Source organism: Solanum verrucosum, unplaced genomic scaffold, assembly GCF_900185275.1.
Source record: "Solanum verrucosum unplaced genomic scaffold, falcon-dt-bn FXZP01000120.1, whole genome shotgun sequence".
Lineage (NCBI taxonomy): Eukaryota > Viridiplantae > Streptophyta > Magnoliopsida > Solanales > Solanaceae > Solanum > Solanum verrucosum.
The window spans coordinates 1974940-1991909 of NW_026020714.1; the positions used below are offsets into that span (position 1 = coordinate 1974940).

The 16970-nt window shown below is 31.3% G+C and overlaps 1 pseudogene; it reads left to right on the forward strand.

Moving 5' to 3' along the window:
* The first annotated feature begins 14990 nt into the window (after nt 1–14990).
* LOC125812527 (receptor-like protein Cf-9) lies at nt 14991–16966 on the forward strand (annotated as a pseudogene).
* The last annotated feature ends 4 nt before the right edge of the window (nt 16967–16970 follow it).

Here is a 16970-nt window from a genome sequence, read left to right on the forward strand (position 1 = left end):
AGGAAGAGGCATTCAAACATGTCCTTTTAAAACAAAAGATTTAATTAAAATGAAAAATGGCCAATACATTTGATTAGTAAGATAAAAACAAAAACAAATATAAGAATGTATTAAAGGTAAGCCAATGTAAAGAAATTAACTTATCGTTTGGGGGAATTTTATTAGGTTAGTTAACAATTTAAAAGTTAGAGTCAACACGCAATAAACAATAGATAGTCATAATTAAATAATCAAAGAGTAGGGAAAATTGAATTTGGGCCTCCTTTTGGGCCAAATTCGCTGAAAATTTGGGGGCTTAGGCTCAATCCCGTTTTTGTATACACTGGTTGTATATCAGTGTATATCGTATGAATCCAGCCCATTTTTCTTGTATATAAGGCTGTATACCAAATGTATACAACCTAATTCAACTTCCAGAACACCTGTTTCAATTTTTGGACCTGTATATCGCTATTTTTTCCGTGTATACTTGTGTATACAGCTGTATAGGTCATGTATACTGCCTTCTTTGGTTTTTTAAGACCTGAAAGTTCAATTTCCAGCTCCCTTTTAAGTGCATTCAACCTGTCCGTCAGTTTCAAAAGCCGGCTGACTCGAAGGAAGGGTTTGAGACTTCGTGGCTCAACAAGAAAATGCGAGGAGAGGAAATAAAGTCCGTGAGGACTCGGAAGGAGTTTCACATGCAACAAAAATAATAATAATAATAATTAGCATTTGAGGCGAAAACAAAACACAAATAAGACATGACTTAATTAAATAAAGTAAACCTGTGCAATCTGCAACAATACATCACCAAACTCACTACATTACATGGAGTAAATAAATCTAAAAGCTAGACTATCAAACTTTGGAGCATAAGAAGTTCTAAGAGAAAATAATAAAATAAAAATGCATGCGTGCATAGGCCTACAGCAAGATCCTAAGGAGTAAAAATGGGTCCAATAAAGGCAAACTTATTCAATGAATAGTGATTGGTAAACAATGAAATCACAACATAAAAGAGGTAGAGGACATGCTACATATCAGGCAGAATTACATTTCATTGGGTCACTTTTACTTGGACAAGCTTCGATCTTAAATAGTAATAGTTTTAGGAAATTATATGCTAACAAACAAGTGACCAATTAAGGAAAGGAAAGGACAGATTAGTAGCTATCAAATAAGGCAAAATCAAAAGAAAAACCTATAATACTTTAATAAACACAACAGAACATGCTAATACATTAACACTTTTGTGCCTCATAATCGGCGGACACATAAAGCTTACTAGTCGTCAGGCGAATGCTAATTTGATGCAAAACATGACCACATTATGAACAAATCTTTTTCTTAGAACAATAGGCTGCAGACTAAGATATAATAAGACATCAAATAACACTAACAATTGGGGAAGGAAACAAGAACTAGAAGTAAAGAAAAAGAAAAACAACATTCCACATTTTTGTAAACTTGCTACAAGTAGTGAGTATTTTCGATTAGATTTTAAGCAAAACGAAACGTAAACTCGAGTCAAACATGTTTAGCTTGGCAGTAAAACAACATGGAACATAAGAAAATGACAAAAACGAATTACTACAACAACAAATAATAGATAAAACAACATATAAATTCCACATTAGTTAGCTTTGACATTCTGATGTCATTTTGAAAAGAAAATCATCATTAGCAGTAGCAACATTGAATGACGTTAAAAGACAGCAATAATAAAAGACAGACTCAAAGACTTTAAGCATATAAGAGGTAAAATACAAAAGTGAATCCAAACAAAGGACAGAAGAGCAAATGCTAATACAGAACATAACATTAATTTGACATCAAAACCGTGTCAATATATCACCAACTCAACAACTAACAGTGAACCGGTCACTAATGAGCTTTTCCGACATAAAAAAAAATTTTCTTTGAAACGGACAAGGGGAAAGAGAGTATAAAGGAGGACGTTACCTTGTTTGGAAGCAGCGAACTAGCCGACGAACTTAAGAACAATACTTCACCACAAGTCGACTTCACTGGATTCCGTGATTCAAACCAATAACGCTAACTTTGAATATTAAAGGAGGTATGAAGAAGTATTTCTGAATTTCTGCTTCTAATCTATTCTTTCGATGGAAATTCCCTCTTTTTGGGTAACAAAATCAGTGTATACTCTCCCCTTTGCCAGAACAAGAAGAGGCATTATAGAAAAGAATTGGGGGAAAGGATGGATTTTCGAATTTAAATCAAATTCCTCTTCCCCTTTCGAGAAACCGTAAAAATCTTTTAAAATCCCTTAAAATGGAAAAGGGACTGAGATGATGGGCTCAGTATGAATTTTGCAGAAGTTGACGATTTCTGCGGAAGAAGACTAGGCGTTCCGACTGCTGATTGATATTGCTGATTTCAGTGAGGAAGACGAAGGCGTGGATACTGTAAATTACATGGTATATTATTGTATGTTGATTGTAAGAGAGGTGATGGGCGGTCGTGTACTGAGTTTGACTAGGAGAATAAAAATTTGGCTAGATGTATTAAGTTGTGAAAGATGGCTGACAATTGAATTTGGCTCCTGTTGAGTGCTGAAAGAAAAGAGTTGCTGAAATTTTTGAATGATGGCCCATATGAATTAATTATAGCCGATGGAGATTCAAAATGTAGCCAAAAACTTAGTCAATTAGGATAAGCTCGCTAGTAATTAAATAAAACAAATGATATAATTAACTAACGAGCCTCTTAATTTTAACAAAAAAAATAAAACTTAATTATAAACAAATTACTCAAAATATAAGCTAATTAATTAAAACTAAAAACCAAATATTTAAAAAAAGACTAAATCTTTTTGAGACAATTTTCGAACATTCATAAAATATACTAAATTAGACACAAATAAATAAAATATCATATTTATTTTAAAATTATAAAAATGATAAAATGACTTTGAAAAAACATTTTGAATTTTATGAAGCAATTATTTCATTCGTTTGAATTTAGGAAGCTCGATGATTAATTTATACTGTGGAGGGTCAAAAGTGGCTCAACAAACTATTTGTTAGTTAGCCAGAAGAAAGAAGTATAAAATTTAATTAAAATGACACAATATATATGCACCTTCATTTTAATGAGAGATAATTCACTCTAAATCTCAAAGCTGAGGGATATTTTATCTTTCTCCCTAGTAAATTTCTTTGCTTAATTGTGTTATACATACCTCATCAAATTATTGAACAACAAAACAAGCAAAAGATTTCTTGATTCTTCTCTACCAATTACTAGTTTGAATTTTTTACTGCAAAAATGCTATACCCACTAGTCCATTGACTTGAGAAAAAAGTTGCAACTCAAAATTTGACTAAATACAAGTGACCTCATAAATTGAGTACTCCAAAGCAACAATATAGATTTTTTCTTTGCTTAATTGCGGTTCACAATATACCTCATTAAAAATACATTTAATTCATCACAATCTTTGGTTTACGGTATTGTCTATCTGGACTTAATGAATCGGTCCCACCGAAAATAAGTGATTTTTTATTGAATTTCTTTTTACCTCATGGTGCATACACAGCTACACACTCTATCTTAACTAAAACAAACTTTTTTTGAATTTCAAATCAATTTGTCAAGCCCATACATCACCATACTGTTATAGACTTCTTCTTTTTTTTTTTTTCTTAAAAATTAATTGATTAACTAATTATTTCCTACTTGAGTACCATTAAATTAAAGTTAATCTACACTTTGGCAAGACTAATAATGTGTAATAATTGGACCAGGACTACTGCAAAGACTTCAAAATTGTGAAATTTTCGTCTACTAAAAAATATCAAACAAAATGCATTATAAGTGATAGAATTTTCTTTTGTAGCTTATTTGAACTTTTCTTTGCAATAATTCGTGCATTAATTTGGGAATATGTAAATTCATTAGAAGTACTATTAGAATATAAGTTTGATCATATTAAGTTAATATTGAATCAAGTTGTATAAACCAAATAACACTCTTATATATACTCTAACCAATCAAAAAAAATGATTTTTGACTGATATTTTTTTCAAGGTCTATACACCAAAAATATTCTTATCCTAGCTAATCAAAAGTTTTAGGAATCTTTACCTTTAGGTCAAGTGCTATACACCAAGTAATACTCTTATCCCAACTAATCAATAATTTTAAAGATTTTTTACTTACAATTTTATTGTCAAGGTCTATACATCAATCAATGTATTCTTATCCTAAACTAATCAACTCTTTTGATTTATTGGCGCGAAAGTATTTTCAAGGCATATACACTAATTAATACTATTCGACGGTGGCTTTGAGAAGAATTTAAATTAAATAAATAATTTTTCCTATTTTAAAGTTATTCTCAATTGCATGTAAGTTTTTTTTTAAAAAAGTAAGTGCCATTTATTTTTAACTCTTTAATCTTTTTTTTTATTTGATTTCCTTCAGTCTTTGGCATCTGTCCAAAATTAACTTATATTAAATATCAGAAATTTGGAGTTAAATTTGAAATCAAATTCAAAGCAAAGACATTGAAAAAAAAAATAGAAACCAATGAAAGAAGGTAAAAAAATAAAAAGAAAAAAATTTACGTGTGTTTGAGAAATTTTAAATACAAGGCAAAGAAAAACAAAAAAAATAATTATATAACTTATTTTATATATCAGGAGAAGAAAATAAAAATACTATTTCTTTTAAAAAAAACATATATACATATGGTTGCGTGTATAACACTACAACTAATTGAATTGAGTTGCAGCTCAACGTCAGCACATAAGGTGCAAAACATATAGAGGAAAAAAGTTTGGTGGGGTGGGGGGTAATATGAATCTTGTAAATATAGTGTGTGTCTTTAAATTTCGGTTATAATTCAAGGGGTACTTGTGGCTTTTCCTGATTTAAATTGATTAGATAATTGTCCCCAATTGTTAAAGCTAATATTCTCAAGTCATTCTTGTGGAATGACTTGTGCATTGACTTGAGATTTCTCTTATTAGTTTAATTGTAATAAGTGTTTATTACCTCAAATTTTTACTTAATTCATTTTTGGAAATTGCAGGTTTCAAGAGAAGCAAATTAAAGTCTTTTGCCTTTTCTAGTTTGTGATATTTCATCAAGTGTTCGTGAACGTTTGAATAAATACATGAGGTTTCGCAATCACTACTCTTAAGTTTTAACATATCTTCTTCTTATCAACTTCTTATGCGGGACTTTATTTGTACACCCAACAAGCATAATACAAAGCGTGACTCATACCTTATTTTATCTCCAAAATTAAAAGAACACACTAAAATTATAAAATATCATTCTAGATTATCAGAAAAGAAAAAAAAAAGTTGGCATTTTTTACTTGGAAGTTAAAGGTCTATACACAACCAACACTTTTATCCCAACCTATCACTATTATTTTGGAATTTCAACTTGAATTTTTTTTTCTCATGGTCTATGCATCAATTATTACTCCTTTTTTGACTAATTAAACTTTTTTGACAAAGTCTATATATACACCAATTAATACTCTATAGACTCTTTCTTATCTTCTTCTTTTCTCTAAGAATTTAAATATATAAAATAATTATTTCTACTTGACTACTGCTAGATTAAATGGTCTCGCACACATTGGGATGGCTACAAAAATTTTTTCAAAGTTTATACACTGAATATCACTCTTATAGACTTTCTCCTCTAAAAAATAGAGGTTACCCGGTGCACCAAACATCTCGCATTAACAGGGTCTAAAAAAGTTTAAACACGTGACCTAGACATCACACAGAGACACTTAAGTGATGTTCCAAAGCTCCCTTCACTTTATTTCTCTAAGACTTTAATAACTATTTCTTACTGTTAGTCATAATATTCTCAAGGTGAATTTTTCTTCAATATGTCTGATAGTACTAATTTGACAAATGAGATTAATAATGAATAATAATGCGGGTCTGAACTACTTGTAGAGACTTGAGCTTATGACGTTTTAAGACTGATAATGTATCAAACAAAATTGTATTATACAACTGTTTTCATAACAGTCTAAAAAGATTATGCAATGGAATTTCACCAAAAAATGTGATACGTAATTGACGACTCAAAAGTTGACTGAAAGTGACTAGATGAGCTTCTTGGAATTGATTAGTTGTAGTAGATTTTTCTTTGCTTAATTTGTGGTTCCAAGACTCCCTTTCACTTTTCTTAATTTCTCCTTTAAGAATATAAATTGGTTTGATAATTGTTTCCTACTGTTAGAGATAACATTCACAGGGTGATTTTTTCTACATTGTGTTGGATATTATATGTAGTATTATTTTATAAATAAGATAAACAATGTGTAGTAATTGTGTCAAGACTACTTGCAGAGACTTGGGATTGTGACGTTTTTAGACCGATAAGGTATCAAATAAAATTGTATTATTACAAGTGATATTGTGTAGTACCTTTCATTTAAACTTCTATGTGATGACTTGACATAATAATTTGGAACTTTTGATATTTTTCAAAAATCATTTGGATTCTTGTGCAATGACTCGTGCATTGACTTGAGAATATAAAGTTGACAATTCAAAATTTGAGTGAAATTGGCTAGGTGGGCTCCTCAGAATTGACTACTCCAAGCGACAATAGTAGATTTTTCTTTGCGTAATTTGTGGTCATCAAAACTACATCCATACATCACATTCGTTGGTATTTCACTGTATTTGTCTTTCTAGACTTAAATCAATTCCACCAAAATTGAAAGTGATTTTTTATTAGATTTATTATTTACCTATAACTCAAGGTCTTTGTATCAATTAACACTCTTATCCTAACTAAACAAGTTTTTTTTTTTTTGAATTTTCAACTTAATTGTTTTTGTCTAGGCCCATACATCACCATCCGCTCTTATAGGCTATTCTTTTTTTCTCTCTAAAATTTAAATTGATTAAACGGAAAATGACCTAATATACCCTTCAATTGTATCATTTAGATTTTATATCTCTCTCGTTATAAAAGTGACTCATATACCCTACTGTTACACAAATAACTCATATATACCCTATTCCTTTAACGGAAGTAAAAAAATAATTCTAAATTATTTTTTAAAATTTTTAGATAAAAAAGTATTCTTGTAGGGGTATATTTGGTCCTTATCACACATTTCTTTCTTCTTCTTTTTTTTCTTTACTTTTTTGATTCAACAACTAATTTGAATTTATTATTTTGATGGTAAATATATTTTTAACTTTCTTGTAAATTTATCATAGACGCCACAAATTTTTATAGATACAAAAAATAAATTACAATATAGCTGAAAAATGGTTTTAATTTTTTTTTATTACTTTATCTTTTTTTCCATTCACACTTTTTTCTTTTTATTTCTCATATTTTTACTGTCACGACCCGAGTCTCACCCTAGATGTGGCCGACACTTGAGAACCATTGTTGGTCCCCAAGCAAACCCTCATCCTAACTGACTACAAGCGGAAGACTAATTAACTCAAGCATACAAAAGCTTAAAAACTGAATTAAATTCAATAAACTCAACTTTAAAATAATCTGAACAATACTCAATAGATAACTCAGAGTTTGTAAAAAACAACTCAAGGAAGATACATACTGAAAACTACTCAACTTTGTCTATCTATGAAGCCTCTACTATTACAAAAGGATATTGGGACAAGACCCACGACATCTCAAAACTACTAAATGTAAGATAAAGGTGAAGTCCTCCGGAATGTAAGCAGGCTCACCAAAGCTGACTGGAATATCCCATGACCTCAACGAAACGTCTACTGATGATCCTGAATACTTGTATCTGCATCATGAAATGATGCAGGCTAAATGGCTCAGTACATGGAATGTACGAGCATGTAAGGGGAATTCTAAAGCATAAACTTACCTCTTCTCAACTCACTCAACTCAACTCAAAGAAACATAACTCAACTCAACTCAGAGAAAATAGGGCTCAACTCAACTGAAGATAAAGCAACAATAAAAGATGCAATATATGGAAAGCTTTTAAAACAGTAGATAGCAACTCAATGTATTGAAGAATACAATATTAACTCAGTTTGTATATAAAAATACAATATAACTCTGTGGGAGATTCTCTAACCGACAACCATCACTATGAGCTATGTGATGATACAACGTCTTGCCTCACGCTTCCAAGGCTGTCCTATACTTTGTCGGGGTATAGAACCTACTACTAAGTGGATCCACTAGTCTATGCTAAAAAGCATTAAAGAATCATCTAAAAAGTATGCCTCTTTCTACCCATGTTGGCTACATGGTTTATGGAGACTTGAGTTATCTGAACTCGTTCCCATATCGGTGCTCAATACTACTCCTAAAATGTAACTAGCTCATAACTCTTTCTATGTTTTGAGATTATTACTCAAAAATCTTTCTCTTAAAAGAGATGGTACTCAAACTGCTCAAAACTCTTTTGGAAATCTCAGTTTTCTCTCATCTTAAATGTAAAAACATTTACTCTTGGGAATACTTAGTTCCCATATATCATTTTAAAGAAAATGAACTCAAATCTACTCTTCCTCAACTCAATGCTCAAGTCTTTAAAACAAGTTTTAAAACAATTTGTAAAAAGACTTCTTAAAATAGGGTTCATGCCGAATTATGGATGTGAACGACTCAGTTCAAGGTTTTCAATAACCATGCATCGAGCTCAATACTTGGAACTCAACAACTCCAGAACTCAAGGAGTCAATGATACTACTCATCTCAAGAATGCTCGACTCAAAGGGGTCATGCGAAATTATGGGCATGAACTACTCTACTCAAGGACTTAGTGATACCTCTTATCTTAAGACTGCTCCACTCATAGGGTTCATGCAGAATTATGGGCTTGAACTACTCAACTCAGGGACCTTCATGGGTAACATGTAGTAGCCCCATGATTAGGAATATAATCCCAAAATGATTAGGAACTCAATACTCAAGACTTAGAACTTGAAGATACTACTCCTCTAAAAAATGCTCAGTTTATGAAGTTCATGCGGAATTTATGGGTATGAACGACTCGACTCAAGGGTCTACATAACAATAAGGAACTCATGTATATGACTCTTCTCATTCTCATACTTACTTCCTCAAAACTTAGCTCAAATTGATAGTTAATCTCAAAGTATTCACAATTGAATTCAAAGGTGTTCTTGAACTCTACTCTTAACTTTTTCTTGAATTTTAATTATGAATTCAAGAGTTATGATTCATGATATGAAATATCTCGTGATGATAATGTAGACTCACAAATACATTCTCATAATTATAATACTTACTTGCTTGAGTCTTGAAACAAGTTATTAGAAATTGTAGAAGACTCCTCAAAAAACTCAAAGGGACTTTCTCAAAAGACTCGAAAGAACTCTCAAGACTTGGCTCTTAACTCTACCTTGAATTTAAATTATGAATTCAAGGTTATGATTTAATTATGATAGGAAGGATATCGTGATGATTAAATGAGTTTTAGATAGTTAATAATCAAGTCTGCGACGTGAAGATGACTTATAATGTTTGGTCGAAATAATTTTTGAAACTGTGGAGTCCGCATTCTCTCCGCGACGGAGAGGAAAATTTCACATCTGAGGAACAGGTCTGTAACGCGGACCTGGTACGTTGTTTCTGTCTGACTTTTTCTTACTCGTTTTTCGACCTTAATTCGCCTAGAATCTAATGGTTTCTTTCCCAATCACGTCTTAGATTTGAATACTCAACTTATGTACATACTTATCAAACCCGTCCGAATTCAAGAACGGAAACAATACTTTCAAGAAACAAATCAAGAACTCAAATTCTTCAACTTCAAGAACAAAACTTCGCTGAAAATAACATGATTGGCGTGTGGGTGAACAAACCCAACACTATGGAAGCTTACATACCTCTTAGGGATCAAATCCATGGCGAAAATCTGCAACAACTCTCAAGAATCTCGACAAACGCCTTGATTCTTTCCTCTTTTCTCTTCTTGAACTCTCAACTAAAACCCTAAGCGTATATTAGGATTATAAAACTGAACCAAATCAGTTTAGACCCCTAAAACCTTACTAAAATGAATTAAATCTGATTGGGTAAGGAAAAGACCAAAATACCCCTCATATTTTCGGTTAACTTTTCTTAAATGGACAGCCTGATTTAAAAAGTGAATATATCCTTCATACGAGCTCGAAAATTAGCAAACTCAGTGGCATTTGAAAGATAATTCAAAGAACTTTCATTTGATATCTTATGGGCCACCTAACTCATCTTGTACTGAAAGTTATGGTCGTTTGAAGTTGACCCAAAACTTAAAGGAACTTAGGAATGACTTGAATGAACTCTCTTTAGTTGTTTTTGAAACTCAAGGTGCTACATCTAGTGACCTTAACACTCAAGAAATTTTAAATTCCTCGGTAAAATCCTACTTACAATGAAGTTCGAGTCTTAGTTAAATTTTTTTTAGGGTGTTACATTTACAGTAAAGAATGAAATAACTAGAATATTTTTTTAACTTGAAATGTTTTTTTCTCATGGTCTATGCACCAATTATTACTCTTTTTTTGACTAATTAAACTTTTTTGACAAAGTCTATACACCAATTAATACTCTTATAGACTCTTTCTTCTCTTCTTCTTTTTTCTCTAAGAATTTAAATTGATAAAATAATTATTTCTTACTTGACTACTATTAGAATATATGGTCTTCACACACATTGGGATGGTTACTGATTTTTTTGTCAAAGTCTATACACCGATTATCACTCTTATAAACTCTTCTTTCTCCTCTTAAAAAGAAGAGGTTATCCGTGCACAAAACATCTCGTATTAGTAGGGTCTAAAAAGTTTAAACATGTGACCTAGACGTCACGCAGAGACACTTAAGTGATGTCCATAGCTCCATTCACTTTTCTTTCTCTAAGATTTTAATTGATTTAATAACTATTTCTTACCATTAGGCATAATATTCTCAAGGTGATTTTTGTTTTGCATTATGTCTGATAGTACTAATTTGACAAGTAAGATTAATAAAGGATAACAATGTGGGTTTGAACTACTTGTAGAGACTTGGGATTACGACTTTTAAGACTGATATTGTATCAAACAAAATTGTATTATTATAACTGTTTTCATAATAGTTTTAAAAAGATTATTCAATGGAATTTCACCAAAAAATGTGATATGTTATTGACAACTCAAAAGTTGACTAGAAGTGACTAGATGAGCTACTTGGACTTGATTAGCTGTAGTAGGTTTTTCTTTGTTGAATTTGTGGTTCACAATAGAGATAACTTTACTGTGGTTCCAATGCTCCCTTTCACTTTTCTTCTCCTTTAAGAATATAAATTGATTTGATAATTGTTTCCTACTGTTAGGATAATATTCACAGGATGATTTTTTCTACATTGTGTTGGATAGTTACATGTAGTACTATTTGATAAATAAGATTAACAATGCGTAATAAATGTGCCAGGACTGCTTGCAGAGACTTGGGATTGTGACATTTTTAACCGATAAGGTATCAAACAAAATTGTATTATCACAAGTGACAGTGGCGTAATCAGAAATTTTACGAAGGGTGTTCAAAAATTTCATAGCTAATAAAAATGATTTAATGAATGACACTTAAATTTTGTAAATTAAACTACGTAACATTAATGATTATTTTTTAATTAAAAAATATACCAAAAATTTTAAAATCAAACTATATAATATTTAGCTTTGATGTTCATGTTTATTTGATAGGAAGTGACTAGACAAAAAAAAAGAAGAGAGAAAATTCAGTTTAGAGTGAAATTACTTTTATGCTTCAAGATTTCACGAACCTCAGATGACTAACTACGAGAAATGAAAAATAAAAAGTAAAATCAAACGACTTATAAAAATTTCTATATGGAGCCTTTTCACTTTTAGTAGCTTTATGGACTAAATGAATAAATAAATAGGATTTGCTTATTAACTTTAAATTAAATAATTACTTTTAAATTTTATTTAATTTTTAATGAAAAAAAATCAGGGAATCGAACTCGCGCACAATAGGTTGCAAAAGACTTGGTGAATGACTGAAATCACTAAGCTAAGAAACTTTATTGTTTTTCAATGGTGTCCAAAATGTGTTATTTAACCATTTAAAGTATCATTTTACATATAAATACAGTGTAATTTTTCGACGAAGGGTGTCCAATTGGACACTAGCTACGCCCCTGACAAGTGATAAGATTTTGTGTAGTACCTTTCATTTAAACTTTCTATGAGATGACTTGACTTCATAATTTGGAACTTCTGATATTTTTCAGCAATCATTTGGATTCTTGCGCAATGACTCGTGTATGGACTTGAGAATATAAAGTTGACATTTCAAAATTTGATTAAAAGTAACTAGGTGGGCTCCTCATAATCGATTGCTCCAAAGCAAAAATGGTGGATTTTTCTTTGCTTATTAATTTATGATTCATAATATACCTCATCAAAATTACATTCATATATCACATCCGTTGACAGTTCACCGTATTTACCCGTCTGGACTTAAATCAGTGCCACCAAAATTTGAAGTGATTTTCGACTGTATTTATTATTTACCTTTAAGTCAAGGTTTTTACACCAGTTAACACTCTTATAGAATTTTCTGCATTAAGTTGAATTTTCAACTTAATTGTTTTTGTCAAGGCCCATATATCACCATCTACTCTTATAGACTATTCTTTTTTTTTCTCTAAAAATTTAAATCTATTAAAGGGAAAAAGGTCTGATGTAACCCTCATCTTTATTATTTAGATCTTATCTACCATTCATTATAAAAGTGGCTCATATTTACCCTTACTGTTACACAACTAACTCATATATACTTTTTTCCTCTAGCGGAAGTATAAATTTTTATTCTAAATTAATTTTTTATTTTTTCCTAAAAAAACATATTCATGTAGGGGTACATTTGAACCTTCTCACACATTTTAAATTTTTTTTAGATTCAACAGTTAATTTGAAAATTTATTTTGGAACTAACTTTCTTGTAAAATTTATCATAGATGCCCCAAAAAAATTTATAGATTCAAAAATAAATTACAATATAGCACCAAAAAATAGTTTTAAATTTTTTCTTATTTTTTTCTCTTTTTCCATTCACAATTCTTTCATTATTTCTCATATTTTACACTAAAGAATGAAAGAAAAACAAAATAAGTTAAAACAATCATGTGAGAGAAGTATCATAAATACCCCAACATAATTTTTTCTAAAATTAAGGACAAAGGGGCAAATATACCTCTCAATTTTTCGATTTTAGAGCAGATATACCCCTCGTTAAAAAAGTGGTCCATATATACATCTGTCGTCTAACAAATGATGCATATATACCCCCATCGTCTAGTAAATGGAGTACATTTACCCTTTTCATTAATAAAATGAATTTAAAAAAAATAACAAATTCTTTAAACTGGTTTTAAAATTCCAAAAAGACCACGTGGCTTAAAAATTGCATCATTCATTTTTACGCACCCAGACCCAATCCAATTTTTTAAACTCAATTCTTCATCTATTTAGACCCGATTCAAACTCATTTTATGACTGAGTAGAAAAGGAATTGAGTTTTTTTTATTCATTTGGGTAGAGTGTAGAGGTATAAAAAGAGGCGAGATAATTATTGAAAGCCACATGATATTTTTTAAATTTAAAATAACCAATATTATATTTTTTTTCAACTAAGTAAATATATATGTTAAAGAAAGGGGTAAATATGTTATTGTTAAAGAAATAAAAAAATATTATGTGTATTAACTTATTTTAAATATCATGAAAAGAAAATAGAACGAACATTTTTTTAAAAAAAGAAACATATATACACGTGGTGTTGTGTGTATATCACTGCAACTAATTGAAATGAGTTATGGCTCCGTGTCAACACGTAAGGTGCAAATAAATATAGAGGGCAAAAAGTTTGGGGTGGGGGGGGGGGGGGGGGTAATAAGACCCCGTAAATAAAAACTGTGCTCCTGAAATTTCGGTCATAGTTCAAAGGATACTTACGACTTTTCCTAATTTAGATTGATTAAATAATTGTTCCCAATTATTAAAGTTAACATTCTAAAGGTGCATTATTTCGCGTTTCGTAGCCCTGCATACTAGTTAGATCTAGTACTATTTGATGAATAAGATTACTAGTATGTGATAGAGTTTTTGTATCATTACATTTAGATTCTTGTGCAATGACTTGTGCATTGACTTAAAATTCTTCTCATTAATTTAATTACAAGTTTTTATTACGTCAAATATTTTACTTAATTCTTCATATTTTGAAAATTGCAGATTTCAAGAGAAGAAAATAAAAGCATTTTGCCTTTCGTGGTTTGTGATGTTTTATCAAGTGTTCGTTAAACTTTGATTAAATACGTATGTACATATTTTGTAGATATTAAACCATCACATTATTTAAAGCCAATTCATATTGGTAACCTTAATTGAGCTTGATATTGTTATCCTAACCAATAAAACATGGATTTTTTTTTTACTATATGAAATATTGTTTTCAAGGTCTATACACCAAGCAATGCACTTATCCTAACTAATCAAAACTTTTGTGAATCTGTACCTTTAAGTCAAGGTCTGCACACCAAGTAACCAATCAAAAAATTAAAGAATTTTCAACCTGAAATGTTGTTGTCAAGATCTATACACCAATCAATACCAATTTTAGGATTATTTTTTTTATCAAGGCAACATGAAAATTTTGAAATTAAAAAACCAGTTTTAGGTTGTTTTTTTTAATTCAATCTGTTAACGAAAATGATAAATATGTATCATTTGTTAGACGACGAGGACCTATATACAACATTTGTTAAATGACTGGGTATATATGCACCACGTTTTTAATGAGGGGTATATCCGATCTAAATCGCAAAGTTGATGAATATATTTTCCCTTTTTTCCTAGTAAATTTCTTTGCTTGATTTGTGCTATATATACCTCATCAAAATTATTAAATAGAGTAACAAATCAAAGATTTATTGATTTCTCTCAACCAACTTATTTAGTTTTGAACATTTTAGTGCAGAAATGGATTACGTAAAACTTGTACTATTTTTTATACTATTTTCCTTCCTCTGCCAACTTGCTTTTTGCTCATCCTTATCTCATTTGTGCCCCAAAGAGCAAGCTCTTTCTCTTCTACAATTCAAGAACATGTTTACAATAGATCCTTATGCTTATTCTTTTGAAGGGGTTCAGTCATATCCCAAAACTCTTTCGTGGAACAAGAACTCAGATTGTTGTTCATGGGATGGAGTTTATTGTGACGAGACGACAGGACAAGTGATTGAGCTCAACCTCAATTGCAGCCGACTTCAAGGCAAGTTTCACTCCAACAGTAGCCTCTTTCAACTCTCCAATCTCAAAAGGCTTAATTTGTCTTATAATGATTTTTCTAAATCACTCATTTCACCTAAATTTGGTGAGCTTTCTAGTTTGACTCATCTTGATTTGTCGTATTCAAGTTTTACAGGTCTAATACCAGCAGAAATCTCTCATCTTTCTAAATTACACGTTCTTAGTATCCAGAGTAATAGTGTATTAAGATTCGGACCTCAAAATTTTGAACCGCTCCTTAAGAACTTGACCCAATTAAGAGAGCTTTACTTTTACGGTGTGAACATCTCTTCCACCATTCCTCTGAATTTCTCTTCTTATTTAACAGCTCTACAGCTTCCATTAACACAGTTATACGGGGTATTGCCCAAAAGAGTTTTCCACCTTTCCAGCTTGGAATCTCTTGATTTATCATACAATCCCCAGCTCACTGTTAAGTTTCCCACAACCAAATGGAATAGCAGTGCATCACTCATGGAGTTATATCTCAGTGGTGTGAATGCTACTGGTAGGATACCTGAATCATTTGGTCATCTAACTTCACTGCGTATATTAGATTTGTTTTCTTGTAATCTCTCAGGCTCTATTCCTAAACCTCTATGGAATCTCACCAACATAGAGGATTTGGTCCTTCTTGATAACCATCTTGAAGGACCAATTTCTGATCTCTTTAGATTTGGAAAGCTCAGTCGGTTATCACTTGGAAATAACAACTTGGATGGCCAACTTGAGTTCTTATCCTTTAACAGAAGCTTGACGCAACTTCAATTCTTAGATTTTTCATTCAATTCCCTAACAGGTCCCATTCCTTCTAATGTAAGTGGTATGCAAAACCTACAATCACTCTTATTGTCATCAAACCACTTGAATGGGACTATACCATCCTGGATATTCTCCCTCCCTTCACTAACTGGTTTAGAGTTGAGTGATAACCATTTCAGTGGAAACATTCAGGAGTTCAAATCTAAAACATTGAGTCGAGTTTCTCTAAAGCAAAATCAGCTGCAAGGTCCTATTCCAAAGTCACTCCTAAACCAGCGTGATCTACATTATCTTCTCTTTTCACACAATAATCTCAGTGGACAGATTGCTTCAACCATATGCAATCTGAAAACACTACGAGTGCTAGATTTGGGCAGCAATAATTTGGGAGGGAACAATCCCACTATGTTTGGGTGAGATGAGTGGACTTTGGGCTTTGGATTTAAGCAACATAGTCTTAGCGGATAATTAATACAACTTAAGTGTGGAAACGATCTTAGAATCATTAAATTTGACGGGAATAAGCTAGAGGGGAAAGTTCCACAATCTTTGATCAATTGCAAATATTTGGAAGTTGTTGATTTAGGTAACAATGAGTTGAATGACACATTCCTAAATGGTTGGGAGCCCTACCTGAGTTGCAGATTTTGAACTTGAGATCAAATAAATTCTATGGCCCTATAAAAGATTCTAGGACTGACAAATTGTTTGCTCAAATTCGAGTCATAGATCTCTCTTCCAATGGATTTAGTGGAGATTTACCAATGAGCCTTTTTGAGAAATTTGAAGCCATGAAAATAACTAGTGAGAACAGAGGAACCCGAGAGTATGTAGCAGATATAAATTCTTATTATTACACAAATTCCTTGATAGTGACAACAAAGGGACTGGAGCTTGAGCTTCCTCGAG